Genomic DNA, 14,467 nt, shown 5'->3' on the forward strand with positions numbered 1-14,467 from the left:
GTCTAGAGTGTGTTCTCTTTTACAACATTTACTTTAATGAACTCCCTGGGCTAGCCCCTTTGGTAGAAAAGTGAGGTTCAGACAGCAGAGTAACTTGCCCAAGGTAACACAGTGAATTCCTAGCAGAGCTCTTTTTCCAGGATTCCAGAACAGTGTTTTGTTTTGTTTTTCCCCAATAGGTTATCTCAATGTAAACTGTAATTTTAAAAGGAAGAAAAAAGCAATACAAGATTTCCCACTTGTAATTTGAAAGGCTTGTTCTTCCTTCCCCTTCCCTCGTCCCTTCAAATCCCATTTTCAAGATATAATTATCTTTGGGAGTGACACATTTCTTCCATGGACCATATCTAGGTATGAGTTGGCAGCAAGAAGAGAAGCTCTGAAATTGAAGGGGAGTGTGCCTGTCAAGTTCCTTATAATAACTGTACATGAAGAGCATTTTAAAAATTAATTAATTAATTTTAAAATTTTATGGAAAGTATTACAGATGTCCCCTAATTTCATCCCCTCTGTACCCCCCTCCTCCCAGCCCCTGTCCCACTCCAGGCCTTCAGTACACTATTGTCTGTGTCTATTGGTTATGCATATATGCATATAAGGTCTTTGTTTAATCTCTTCCCATCCCCTCGCCCCCTCTTCCCCTAGATACACATGAAAAGCATTTTATGAAACATGTTTCCTGGAGTCATCTCATGGGATCTTCCCATTCTTCTGGGGTGTCTCCCCATTTTACAGATGAATAAAGTGAAGTTCAGGGGCAATCTGTGATTTGTCCACAGCAAACATCTGGGAAAGGCTGGGAAAGGGGTGGAGCTGGTCCTGCAACCTGAGTCATCTGACTGCCTGGTGACAATGCACAGGACCAGCATAAACAAGCTGGGTCTCTCCAGGGCCCAGAGCTCCCTGCTTGGCCACCATTCTGGTTTTTTATCATTTGGAAACAAGAATGTGTTGAAAATTCTGATCTTGTTCTGAAGAGGGAAGAAGAGAAAAGTAAGATTCCCAAGTGAATTTTCTATGTAGTAGGGGAGGAGGATGATAGTTGGGGAGGAAAGCAACCCCAAAATTAATTTTAAAAAATGCTTTCCTTCTCAAGTCACTCTCAGGGAATCTAGAGCACGTATTTCTCTAAATAACCTTTCTAAAAGGATATTTGCACAGATGGGTGTAGCCTTCTCAATATCTGGTCCCATATTGAGTTTTGATGCAGATGTCAGCGTCTGTGTGGAGAGCGAGATCAGCAATGAAAAGGGGTGGGTGAGTGGATGGGTGGGGAGACATGGGTATATATTCCTCCCCACTACTTTGGGGGCCATCCAGAGTCTGTCCATTGGATATCTGGTTCCCTTTCCCCTCCCCTGTGGCTTCTATTTCAATTTTGCTCTAATACTCCTCTGTTTATGAGGCCCTTCCAGAGATGCCACACTTTTTGACAAGGTTCATGGTAGGCCTTACAAAAGGTGATTATGACACCAGTTTAATGAGGAGGAAATGGCTATACTCACATCTTCTGGACTCCCTTTAATTTTTCTTTTTCTGTCTGCCTAGTGGCAAATGATATGGATATACCCTCCCAGAGTATGAGGGGAAGCCGTGGTCATTTTGCTCAAAGTAAGTCTTGATTTTCTCATCTATATAATGGGCATGGTAATCTTTGTCTTGCCTAGCTCGTGTGCTATTGAAAAGCAAAGAAACAAGAAAATTTAAAAAAACTCGAAAGTGCTAAATTATTGGGCAGACTATAATCTGGAGACTTCCCTCCCCCAGTGGAAAAGAAATCCCAGGCAGTCATTAAATGAGCAAGTGGTTGCTCCCCAGGATCTCTTCTCTGCTTTTCTGAAGAGACCACAAAGGGTGGATGTGCGGCAGGGATGGGTAACAATGTGCTTCCCTTGTTGAATCAAAGCTGATTTTCAAGGCTCAGATCTGCCACTTGCTAGCTGCCTGTTGCTATGCAAAGCAATTATTCTTTTCAAGGCCCCGTTTCCTAACCTATAAAGTGGGACTACAATGCCTACCTCACAGGGTTTTTGTGAAGTGTAATAAGAAACAAAGTCAAAGTGAGCTGCCAAGTCCCCAACCCCTGGTTTTGTATCAATGAGCTGCATTAGTGACCTCAGCACTCGTCATGTCTTGGAAACCTAAGCTTTATGACACTGTTGTTAGAGTTAAGAGGACTGAAACTTGAAGAAGTTAAGCAACTGGCCTAAAATCATAAAGTAAGTAGAAAGCTAGAACTCCAACACAGATCTATTTATTCCAAAGTCTGATAACTTCCCACTGCCTCACTTTGCCTTTCAGCGTGTATGTGGAAATGCTTTCAGATTGGTGTGTAGTTATTTCCCAAAAGCTTGGACCAGCAATTTGGCCAAAGTGACACTGAAATGTGGGAAGCATAGTCCTAGCTTTACATGCCATAACCAAATATCATTAAGATCTGGTAGATAATTAATACCTGATAAACAAAAGTTAGAGTTATATTTTATAATTTCCCCCAAATCTTGTCTCTCCTCAGTTTGCTGTCTCTGTCCCTAACTTTGCAGACATCTCTGCCACCCGCCACCTCCATTGCACCTGTACCCTGAGCCCTGAAAACCTGGCCCTTCATTCCAAGTTCATTGAGCAAATGGTCACTGAGTGCTGATTCTGGGAGGGCATTTTCTTGGTACTGGGGACTTGGAATCTGGGATTCGAACTACAGACAAGTAGACAGACCAACAGATAGACAAATAAGCATACAGCCATAGCGTAAAGTCAGGGTGGGGATGGAGAGGCCCTAGAGGTATTTGTGAGCCCTCTTTTCCCTCCACTCACATCTGGCCTACACTGAGCTCCGTTCTGGTCCCTGAACCTGCTGTCCTGACTCTCAGCCCTGCCTTTCCTCATGCTGCTTTCAGGGCCCTTCTTCACCTCACAAGCCCGTGTCTTTTATTACCACTATCAGCAAACTTGGCAAATGGCCCTGCCATTGTCTGCCACTTAGCGTCTCTTTCCCTTTAACTGAGCTCCTTCCAAGCAGGGATTGTCTGTTTCCATTTTGTTTTCCCTGCCTTTTTTAAAACATTAGATCAAATTTATAACACGTAATGACCACCAATAAAAACAGTAACGCTGGGCTAATGAACACTCACATTTTAAACCAGCTGTCACCCTCAGCACTCAACTTTGTTTTGGCTGTTCAGTTTGAAAAGCCTGAATTGCCCAGAGGAGTGGTTCCAAGATGGGCTTTTTAAAGAGCGATCATTGCAATCTCAGGGGAGTGGAGTTCGCAGAGGGGACAGCAAGTTCTCCTTCGGAACATCGCACAAAGACAGTCTGGCAGCACGTGAAGTCATTGGATAACCATCACACAATCAGAGAAATAAACGAGGTGCGCCTAGGTTGTGTTTCATGCTGAAGACGGTGAAATGAAGGGGGTGTTTCAGAGAGTAACAGGGACATGTGGGGAGAGGAAAGGGGAGGACTTCAGTTGCCGGGGAAGGCTTCTTTGAAGGGGTGATGTCAGGAGATCACTGGAGGGTGAGAATAATCCAGGTGTGCAGAAGGCTGAAGGAAGAACATTCTGGACAGGTAAGGGTCAGTGCGAAGGCTCAGAGCAGGAAGAAGCCTGGGATTCACTCTGCACCTTCCTTGTAGGAAACCACACCAGGGACTTCAGAGAAACCTTGGTAACCTCAGTAGCCCCTTAGAGATGCCTGCCCTCTTCTCACACCTGGTGTCACTGAGCAACCTTGGGTATTACTTGGCCGATTTTACAGTTGAGGAGTAGAATGGGACCATGATGGTCACACACAGCTGGTTATTGACAGGCCATAATGAGGTCCTGGAGATACTCTGGCTTCAAGTCCAAGACTCCTAACCACAACATCACATCCCTCCACCACCAGAAGGTAGAGTTGCTCCTTTACCAAATCTTCCACCAGAAACCAGGGACTTGGTGCCAAGGCAGGATTTATGACCTAGTAACTGAGGACAGAAATAATTGGTCACATTAGTGGCTGGCAAGCCCAGGCTGGGCTGCACTCAGAGGGGAGGCTCAGATGGCAATAGCTGAAGCAAGTTTACTTTGTTCAGCCCAGGTGCTCTGCTGTGGCCAACACAGCACTAATGAGCTCTGCATATTCAGGACACAAATAATTGATGGTCCAATTTAAAGTGTGCAGAGGCCACATTTCTTTCCAGGCTCCGAAGGAAAAACACCAGCTGAGGAAGCATGAAGAACTGCCTGTTCTAAGTTATTTTCCTGCTGCGGTCATTCGATCCTCAGGAAGACCATGTCTCCCCTATCAAGAGCCTGGAGAAAGGAGGCAATTACCTGGAGAAGTCAAGCAAAGAGAAACGGACGAAATGGAAATCCTGCACCAGGGGAGGGGTCGCAGGCTCTGTTCTGGGAGGGTCCCAGCCTGCAACACCCTCCGCCTTGCACAGAAGCCTGAGCTAAGGCCTTGGACTTGGGAGACCAGACAGATCTGGATCTGAAATTAGTTCAACTACATATTACAAGGGTGACCTAGTCAAGGTCTAACTTCTGTGTGCCTCCGTTTACTCATTTGCTAAACGGTAATTAAGAACACAGACTTTGGGGGTGATCTGACTTAAATTTCAATCTCAGTTCTGCTATGGACTATGTCAGAAAGGGCAAGTTAACAAACCTCCAATGGTGGTTTCTTCATCTCTAAAGAGAAAATGATGCTATATATATAGTAAGCTCAGAGGACTGTTAGGAGGACTGATTAGTAAGATATAAAATGCATGTGCATCATGCTTGGGGGAAAAATCATTCTTAACTTGTCACATGATCACCATTTAAATTCTAGGACAGCGATTCTCAAAGTGTGGTCCCTGGACCTGCAGCCTTAGCAAATTTTCAAGCCCCACATCAGACCCACTGAACTAGACACTCCGGGGCTAGGGCCCAGCACTCAGGCTTTAATAAGCCCTCCAGAAGGTTCTGGCACACGCTGAAGTTTGAGAATCTCTGCTCTGTGTGGTCATTCAGAAGGCTTCTGAGACATTTCAGTTCGTCTGTACCTGTCTCAGGTTCCTAAGTGCCTCAGTGCCATAGTCCTTCAAAATGAGCTCTCTGCTCATTTCTTTCTGTCTCAAAACAGGGTTCCTCTCACATTAGGTAACATCTTCTACATATTTACTATCTTCCAGGCATCTGATCATGCTTCCATCTGGATTGCTGCAATTCATCTCTACAATAGCCCTCTATGGTAGATAGTACTATTTTTGTTTTGCCCATAAAGAAACCTAAGCTCCGTGGGGTGAAATAAATTGCCCAGAGATTTATAATTAGTGAGTGGTGAAGCCGGGATTCAAACCTCCATGGTCTATTTCTAGAACCAATGCACTGTCTACCTATTACACTACCCCTTTATACCAGCATGAAGAGCCGAGGGTGTCTAGTTCAGTGAAGAGAAGCATTGGGGAGTAAGTGAAAGTGTCTCCACCCATCTGTAGGGCCACTGTGGTCATGGGAGGTGACCAGTTTGATGCTGTTCCAACATGCAGGATATGGAACCAGTGGGTGGAGACTATGGTGTGGCTTGACAGAAAGAATAAATTCAGCAATCGTCAGGATTGTCTCACCTTGTTTATGAGCCAGTGAGCTCCCTGTCGCTGAGAGTGTGTGTGCACAAGCTGGGGGACACCTGTCAGAGTGTCAGAGAAGGATTGGCTCCTTCCCTCCCCACAATGCTCTGACTCTGAGTGGAAGTCAGGCAATCATCTCTCAGGTGGTTCAGCCTTTGATGTTTGTGCAGAAACTGGACATGTGTCACTTACACAGAAAGGAGACGGAGGCGAGATCCTTGGGGAAGAGAGAACCCACTCCAATGGCCCCAAGGAGGTATATGGGGACCTTCTCTGGTCCTCTTAGGTGGAAGGGATCTCTTTCCTCTACCCTTCCATTTCCTGTTATCCTCATATGTCTCTTGTGGGACTGATCCCTGTCCCCCCGCACTAGGGCCATTTAAGAACAGCTCTACTTCTTCTGTTAGGGAAGCAGCAAGATGTGTGTGCCTGGGGGCTGACAGATTTGTGAGATCCTGAGTAATAGCCTTAACCTCTCTGGGTCTCAGTGTCCTCATGTATGTGAAGAGATCAGTAAGGATTCCTTGCTGAGGCTTGAAGGATTCAAGAAGGCTGAAATAGGGAGTATCAGATCCCATACTTCTCTCCAATATCCCTACAAATTGCTAAATGTCTTTGGTGAGAATGCAGTTCTGATTCTATTCCTTTCCATTAACCTTTAACCCCTGCCTCCCCACCTGAAAGATAGATATTCTATATGTGGCCAGAGAGAGAGAGAGAGAGAGAGAGAGGGAGAGAGAAAGGAAGAAAGAAAAAGAAAGGAAAGAAAGAAAGAAAGAAAGAAAGAAAGAAAGAAAGAAAGAAAGAAAGAAAGAAGGGAAGACATTAACAAAGGAACGCTTTTCTTCATTTGCTGTCTGTTATTGGATAGGTGCTCTGTCTGGGAGGACATTTTCTTGGGCACACCGTGGCTCCTGTGCGTGTGTGCGTGCATGTGTGTGCATGTAACAGGAGAATCCCCAACATGCCCTGATATGAAGAGTCCTATGGGGGGAGAGAGGGAACAGAAGAGAAAGACTTGAGCCAATCTCTCTAATTGCCATTTTGTGGTTATTTGGGGCAGCTGCTCACGGTGGGAGGAGCCGAGCCTCTGGGGTCCCAGGCTTTGTGCATACTGATCACCATCTTGAACCCCTTTGGTAGGAGCAGAACTTTTCAGGTGCAGATTCTGGAAGACTTAGAAGCAGGTCTGTTTTTATTTTTTTATTTTTTTAAAAATATATTTTATTGATTTTTTTACAGAGAGGAAGGGAGAGAGATAGAGAGTTAGAAACATCGATGAGAGAGAAACATCGATCAGCTGCCTCCTGCACATCTACTGGGGATGTGCCCGCAACCCAGGTACATGCCCTTGACCAGAATCGAACCTGGGACCCTTCAGTCCGCAGGCCGACGCTCTATCCACTGAGCCAAACCGGTTTCGGCAGGTCTGTTTTTAAACACACCACATATTGAACTTTCTCCACAGTGGGAGGCAAGCCAAGGAGTGGTTTTTGAAGCGTGAAAGGCTCACTGGCCCTTCAAAAAAATGGACGTTGTGGACATATGGTTTTAGAAGCTTTTTAAAAAGCCTTGTGGGCTTATTTTTAGAGCAAACCTTAACCTTGTAAAACTTCTTAAAGGAGCCATGGAGGGCTCCATCACTTGAGCCCCGTTAGAGCCCCAGGCAGCCGCTCCCAGAGGTTTCCAACACAGCCTTTCCGTGGCTTGATATGAGTAGCAGGCTGCCGGCTGAGCTTGAGAGGGGCTGCCCTTCAGAAGGCGTGACCTAGGAGCCAGAAGACCTGATACCTGGGCCAGCGGTGAGTCACCCCAGGAGGCAGACAGAATCTCAGAGCCTCCCCTGAAGGAAAAGAACCTGGAAAGTCACCCAGTCAACCCTGATCTGAAACACACTTACTTACAAAGAGGTGGCTCCCTCCCCGCTCTTTCGCACACCCCCGGCTGGGAGATCATTGTCTGGGCATTCATTCCTTCAACACATCTGTAATGGACTCCACATTACGTGCGCGGTGCTGTGCGGAGTGCAGGGGATGCACCGGCGATTAAGCAGCAGATGCAGCCTCAGTCCGCACTGCACGCTAGTGGGACCGGCTTAGATCAAATAAGCACATCCTTGCCTAAGTGCAAATGAAAAGCATCCTTGCCAAAACTGGTTTGGCTCAGTGGATGGAGAGTCGGCCTGCGGACTGGAGGGTCCTAGGTTCGATTCCGGTCAAGGGCATGTACCTGGGTTGCGGGCACATCCCCAGTGGGAGATGTGCAGGAGGCAGCTGATTGATGTTTCTCTCTCATTGATGTTTCTGGCTCTCTATCTCTCTCCCTTCCTCTCTGTAAAAAATCAATAAAATATTTTTTTTAAAAAAGCATCCTTACAGACATTTCAAGGTTTCATAAAAGCTTCGGACTGGACCTCACCTGGTCTGAGAGGTCAGGGAAGGTTTGATAAAGAAGTAACTTTTTTTAAAAAAATGTTGAGAGTATTATAGATGTTTCCCATTTTCTCCCTTTTTGCCCCCTTCTCCCCAAACTATTGTCTGTGTCCATGGGTTATGCATATATGCATATATGTTCTTTAGTTTATCTCTTTCTGTCCCCTTTCCTCCCAAACCCCCCACTGCAGGTCTGTGCTTCTGTTCCATGCATCCATACCTCTGGACCTATTTTGTTCATCAGTTTATTTTGTTCTTTAGATTCCACTTATAAGTGAGATCATGTGATATTTGTCTTTCTGAAGAGGTGTCTTTGGAGCCAGGATCTGAAGAATGAGCAAACCCAAAGGTCAGGAAGTGAAGAGCAGGTTGGGGGAGGGGCAGAGTCAGAGGGCCTAGTGCAGTGATGGCAAACCTTTTGAGCTCGGCGTGTCAGCATTTTGAAAAACCCTAACTTAACTCTGGTGCCGTGTCACATATAGAAATTTTTTGATATTTGCAACCATAGTAAAACAAAGACTTATATTTTTGATATTTATTTTATATATTTAAATGACATTTAACAAAGAAAAATTAACCAAAAAAATGAGTTTGCGTGTCACCTCTGACACGCGTGTCATAGGTTCGCCATCACTGGCCTAGGCAGGGGGTTGTGGCATTTGGGAGGAAATGCAAGCAGAGGTATGTGGGATGGAGGGGGAAAGTCCTGTCTTGAGGCTGGGGCATGCCGTGCGCATTGCCTGCATGGCCTTGCTGTCACATTGAGGATACTGACCTTTAACCTGACAGGTATTAGAAGGCTGACTCATTTTTAGCAGAGGAGAGGCAGCCTCAGACCACAGCTGCAAATGCTTTCTCATGCTGCTATGTGTGGTGGTCGTAAAATATGTCCAGCATTCTTTTCCCTACCAAAGGCAAGGCCTCATTTGTCTCCCTTGAAGGAGGCCCGTTTTATTCTAATGAATAAAATGTGGTGGAAGTGAGTCTGAGGCTAGGTCACATCCAGGTCCCTTCGGAGCCCAGCCTAGCTTCCCTGGCTCCCTCACTTTCTTGGATTGCGTGTTTTGGGGGAAGGCGGTCACCATGCTGCGAGGCCACTCACCCCACCTGTGGAGAGGCTCATGAGGGGCAGAGCATAAGCCTCCCTTCCTGCCACCAGCAGTGAACTGCCAGCCAGGCCGCTGGAAGTGCACCCTGCCGCCAGTCACACTGCAGGTAACTGCAGCCCCAGGGACACCTGGACGGTATCCTCATGAGAAACCCCAAGCCAGCACCATCCAGCTAAGCTGCTCTTGAATTCCTGACCCACGGGAACTGTGAGATAATAAATGCTGACTGTTTTGTCAAACGATTGGCTCTGGGTAATTTGGTAAACAACAATAGATATCTAAGAATGGGGAAGGAAGCAGAGAACGTGGGGTCAGAGAGACTTGTGTTTGAAACCCAGGGCTCCAGCTCCCTGGTTGTTTACTGAAGGCTGGTTACTTCAGTTCCTGGAGCTGCCTTTTCTATCTGTAACATGGCCTGATGCCCACAGAACCCCCGAGATATAGTACAGTATAGTCATTCTCCCTTTCCTTGCTCTCTCCTACTTCATATCCAATTGAAACCTGCCATTCTCAAAGCTGAGATGATTTTTTTTTTAAAGGTTGTATGGTCAACAGGCACTGCAGAGTGTGAAATCTTGAGTCCCCTAGAAAGAGAGGGCCTTAGACCATATTTTATTAAAGTGCTACTGATTCTCAAGCCGACTCCCCGCTTAGGTTAATGAATGTTATGACTCTGTCTCCTGCCATGTAAACAGAATTATACCCATTCACATTTGCAAGTCTTGTTTTCTTCATTTGCAATGCAATAAAGGGAATAGATTTACAATGAGTATTCTTATGAAAGAGATTACTGAGTCTGTTCTTACTACGTATCATATACACCGTGAAGACATTTTTAGTTAAGACACAGCCCTGGGGAGTCTATCATCTGTGCCCTTTACAGATAAGGAAGCATATGAAAGCCGAGAGTATTAATTTGCCACCTAGTCTTATGTGACCTTGGCTAGTTTTTAAACTTCTCTTATATCTTAGTGTCCTCGCCTGCAAAATGAGGGTAAGAGCAGAACCTATACGAAATAAGGTTGACGAGAAGATTAAAAGAGTTAGCTTGTATAAAATACTTTGAACAGTGTCTGATACATTTCTGACTGGCTTTTATCATTGTTTTTCTTGTGTTTCAAACATTCAGAGCAAAACTGCTAAGTCATTTTGCTCCATCCATGATCTCTCTCTGCTATAATCATAGTCCTTATCTTGATTTTTCAGCTGAACAAACTGAGGCTCACCATGGTGAATGTGAATTGCTCCAAGCACCTTTGGTTGCAAGCCACACAATGGTTTGAAGCTAGCTTAAGCTAAAGAGAGAAATGCATTGTAAGATGCAGAGGTGAGTCAGGGAACCCACGCTCACCCCAGGAATGACAAGAACTGGGAAGAGGAGGGCTGCAGGGAACTTGGGAAATGCTGCTTCTCCTTCTCCCCTCTTTTCTCTACTTGGCTGATGGGCTGCCTCTGTCTTTTTTTCTCTGGAGACCTGCTTTCTCTGCTGCTCAGTGCAGATGGTTAGAGGAATGGCAGCCTCCTGAAACTTCCCACTTCACAAGCTATCTCACCAGCCACAGGAGAGATTGGCCTTCTGCCTCTTTCTGCTGGGATCCCACATTACCACAGACAGATGGGTCTTTCGTTGGACCAGTTTAGGCCAGGGGCCTTCCAAGGCCTGGGGTCACAATGTCCAGACATTGCTGCCAGGTATTCATTCCTGTAGATTCCTGCACAAAGGTCATGAGTATGTGAAAAACACTCAGGAGGAAGCCAGAACACGAAGCGAATTTCCTGGCATTTTACACCTTGGATTGATCTTCCAGATCTTTTCCCATGAGACCAACACTTTTCCTACAAGGCTTCTGCGACTTCCCTTCAGGAGAGCAGCACCTCCCGGGATTCAAGTTGGAGGACAGCTGGGCACCCCTCTAACTGTGGCCTCTCTTCAGATGGAATCAGCCTCACACACAAGCGGTGTTGTAAGTTATAGTACTGGCCGTAGTTCTTCACTCCTCCTGACAGGAGAATTTTACCTTCCCAACCTCTGTGCTGGGACAGTGTCCTGGAGAAGTGCACTCCCCCAGACTACTAACATCAGACTTGGGCATAGGACTTGTTTTAGCTGATGGTTTCTAAGTGGAAATAATTGAGACCAAGATTAAGCAGAAACATCAAGAACCATTGCAAATTTCAGTCCTGTCTTTCTCCCCCTTGCCAGAAGAATGGCATGTCCTCCGGCTTGGATCATCGAAGGAAAAGAGACATACAAAGCAGAGCTTAGCTGCCCTGCAGCCACCTCCAGGAGTAACTCAAGAGAGAAATGAACCTTTGAGAAATGACTTGCCTGAGACCTTCTCTTGAAAGTAGGCCTTTAAGGGCTGAGAACGGGGAGCAGAGGAAGGCAATCACTAGGTGATTCCTGGATTTCTTTCTATGCAACCAGGTAGATGGCTATACCTTTCACTAAGAGTAGAATCTTGAGGAGATGATTTGTGGGGAATGGTGATGAGTTCAGTTTTGAATATGCTGAGTTGAGGTTCATGGAGAGAAGTCCTATAGATAGTAGCATAAACTAGTTTGAATTAGGAAGGACATCTGGACAAGAGTTAAAAGTTGGCGTTCATCTGACCACGGAGGTACCTGGAGCCTTGAGAGTCAGTGAAGTCCCAGAGAGAATAGAAGCATAAGAGAGAGAAGGGAATGAATGCTGAGGCACGCCAACATTAAAAGAAATTGTGGCCCTGACCGGTTTGGCTCAGTGGATAGAGCATCAGCCTGCGGACTGAAAGGTCCCAGGTTCGATTCTGGTCAAGGGCATGTACCTTTGTTGCAGGCACATCCCCAGTGGGAGATGTGCAGGAGGCAGCTAATCAATGTTTCTCTCTCACTGATGTTTCTAACTCTCTATCCCTCTCTCTTTCTCTGTGTAAAAAATCAATAAAATATATTTTTTTTAAAAAAAGAAAAGAAATTGTGGAGGAATACGGGCAAGGTGGAGGGAACGGGAGAGCCTGGGAATGATGGAGAGGGGGAATGGGAGATACACAGGCCACAAGGGAAAGTGAATTATCTAAACTACTGCCACCAGAATTCCTTGGGGGAAAGAATTGTCTGTTTTTTCTTTTTTGTTTGAAGTCATCAATTTATATTAGCTCCAAAACATCCCTATGATGTATAGTCAGAGGACAGCATATATATATATATATATATATATATATATATATATATTTGTCCCCAATTACCAGTGAGGAAATTAAGACTCAGAGGGCTACAAGTTTTCTTCAGAATATCTGTCTTCTGTTTATTTTTAACTGTGGTTAAAAAAAATAAAAGAATATTTACTATCCGAACTATTTCTAAGTGTGCAGTTCATCGTGTTAAGTATATTTACATTGTTGCACAACCTCTCTACAGGAATTTGTCATCTTGCAAAACCGAAACTTGATACTCATCAAACAACTCCTCTGATTTTCCCCATCCCCCCAAGCGTCTGGCAGCCACCATTCGACTTTCTGTTTCTATGAATTTGACTACTCAAATATGTCCTATAAGTGAATCATAGAGTACTTGTCTTTTTGCGACTGGCTTATTTGATTAGCACAATGTTCTCAAGGTTCTTTCCTTTTTCAGGCTGCATACGCATTTCATTGCATGCGTCCACCACATGTTGTTTCTCCATTACTCTATTAATGCCCAGGCGGGTTGTTTCTACCTCTTGGCATTGTGAACAGTGCTGCTCTGAACATAGGTGGGAGGCGTTGTCTTTTTGAGACATGTAGGGCAGAAGGTGAATCCTGAGAACACAGTGTGAGACTACTGAAGGGATGTCATTGCTGTTCTGTCTGAGAAAATTGGGGTATTTTGTGCCTGAGAGGTATGAGGGGGAAGACAGGGGCCAAGGAGGAGAGGTGGGAAGAAATAATCCAAAGGAGGTGAGGGGGAGCAGGGGACACCTGGGCCAGTGAAGATTCCCCACGGCTGTGTGGTCCAGGCACAGAGATGTCTAGTGTTCAGTATAAAGTGGTTACAGTGGTTGTTTTGCTCCATCCCCACTATTTGGCACATTTTGGGAAATTCTCCTACAGCCCTGACCGTTTTGGCTCAGTGGATAGAGCATTGGCCTGCAGACTCAGGGGTCCCAGGTTCGATTCTGGTAGAGAGCATGTACCTTGGTTGCAGGCACATCCCCAGTTGGGGGTGTACAGGAGGCAGCTGATCGATGTTTCTCTCTCATCCATGTTTCTAATTCTCTATCCCTTTCCTTTCCTCTCTGTAAAAAAATCAATAAAATATATTTAAGAAGAAAAAAAAGAAAATCTCCTACAGATACACACACACAGAAATGCTCTGAGTGAGTTGCTTTTTGGTGGAAACTGAGGAAGGGATTAAATTTCCCATCTTGTTTGATATGAAACAACAGAGAGAGTAAACAAAAGAGGGCAAAGGAAGCTATAAACTGTCCTATGTGGGGGAAGCAGCTGTGCCAGAGTCTCCTGTGGTGACTCTGAGAGACTGAGCTCCCTGGAAATTCACAATTTGGGGAGGAGTCTGGACTTCCATCAAATGGGCTCTGGGGACTTGGACTTCCATGGAACATAGTAGCTAGAGCTTTGAGGCCCCCTAACCTGAAACCTCAGTGTGTCAAAGAACTGCCCGAGGGTGTTGACGGAATGCAGGTTCCTATTCAGTCAGTCTGGAGTGAGGCCCTGATGCTGTGGTTCAGACAAGCTCAAGCCCATGGGTGATAGTGATGCTGCGGGTCTGTGGACCACACTCTGCAGCTAAGGCTCCAGATCTCAAAGGGATGGAAAATTCCCAAAGGCATCATAGCATCTCTGTTTCAATCTCTCTGTCTATGTCTGTCTGTCTCTGCCCCTTTGTCTCTCTGTCTCTCTCTTACACACACACACACACACACCTCCCAGAGTTCCTGAGAAAATGGCTGTCCTGTCCCCTCATGTGAGGCCATGCCAGGGAAAGCTGTCCAGGAGCTGCTGCTCCCTGTGAGCCCTTCACCTCAGTCCCAGCGCTGGCCCCGCCCAGGCCCTGAGGAGGTCACAGCAGGGTGAGTGAGCTCAGTGGTCCATTCTGCAGGCTTTGGCCCAGTACTAGAGCAGCAATCTGAGGCCAACCAAAGACTTTCTCTATGGTTGGCCTCAGAACTCCCTCTCTCAGAAAGATGTGGAGAGGTGGAGAAAAATGTTTAAATGCAATTTTTCTTGAGAAAGGTCGCGCTGGGGAGCCAAGCATTAATTGAGTGTTTGATTGTGTGAGAGCCCTGTGGTAAACTCCCTTGTTTTCCACAGATGTTGAAGGAGTCCGAGCCAGAGTTTAGGAAAAATG

The sequence above is a fragment of the Myotis nattereri genome (genome assembly GCF_964212035.1).
Source record: "Myotis nattereri genome assembly, chromosome: 3".
Lineage (NCBI taxonomy): Eukaryota > Metazoa > Chordata > Mammalia > Chiroptera > Vespertilionidae > Myotis > Myotis nattereri.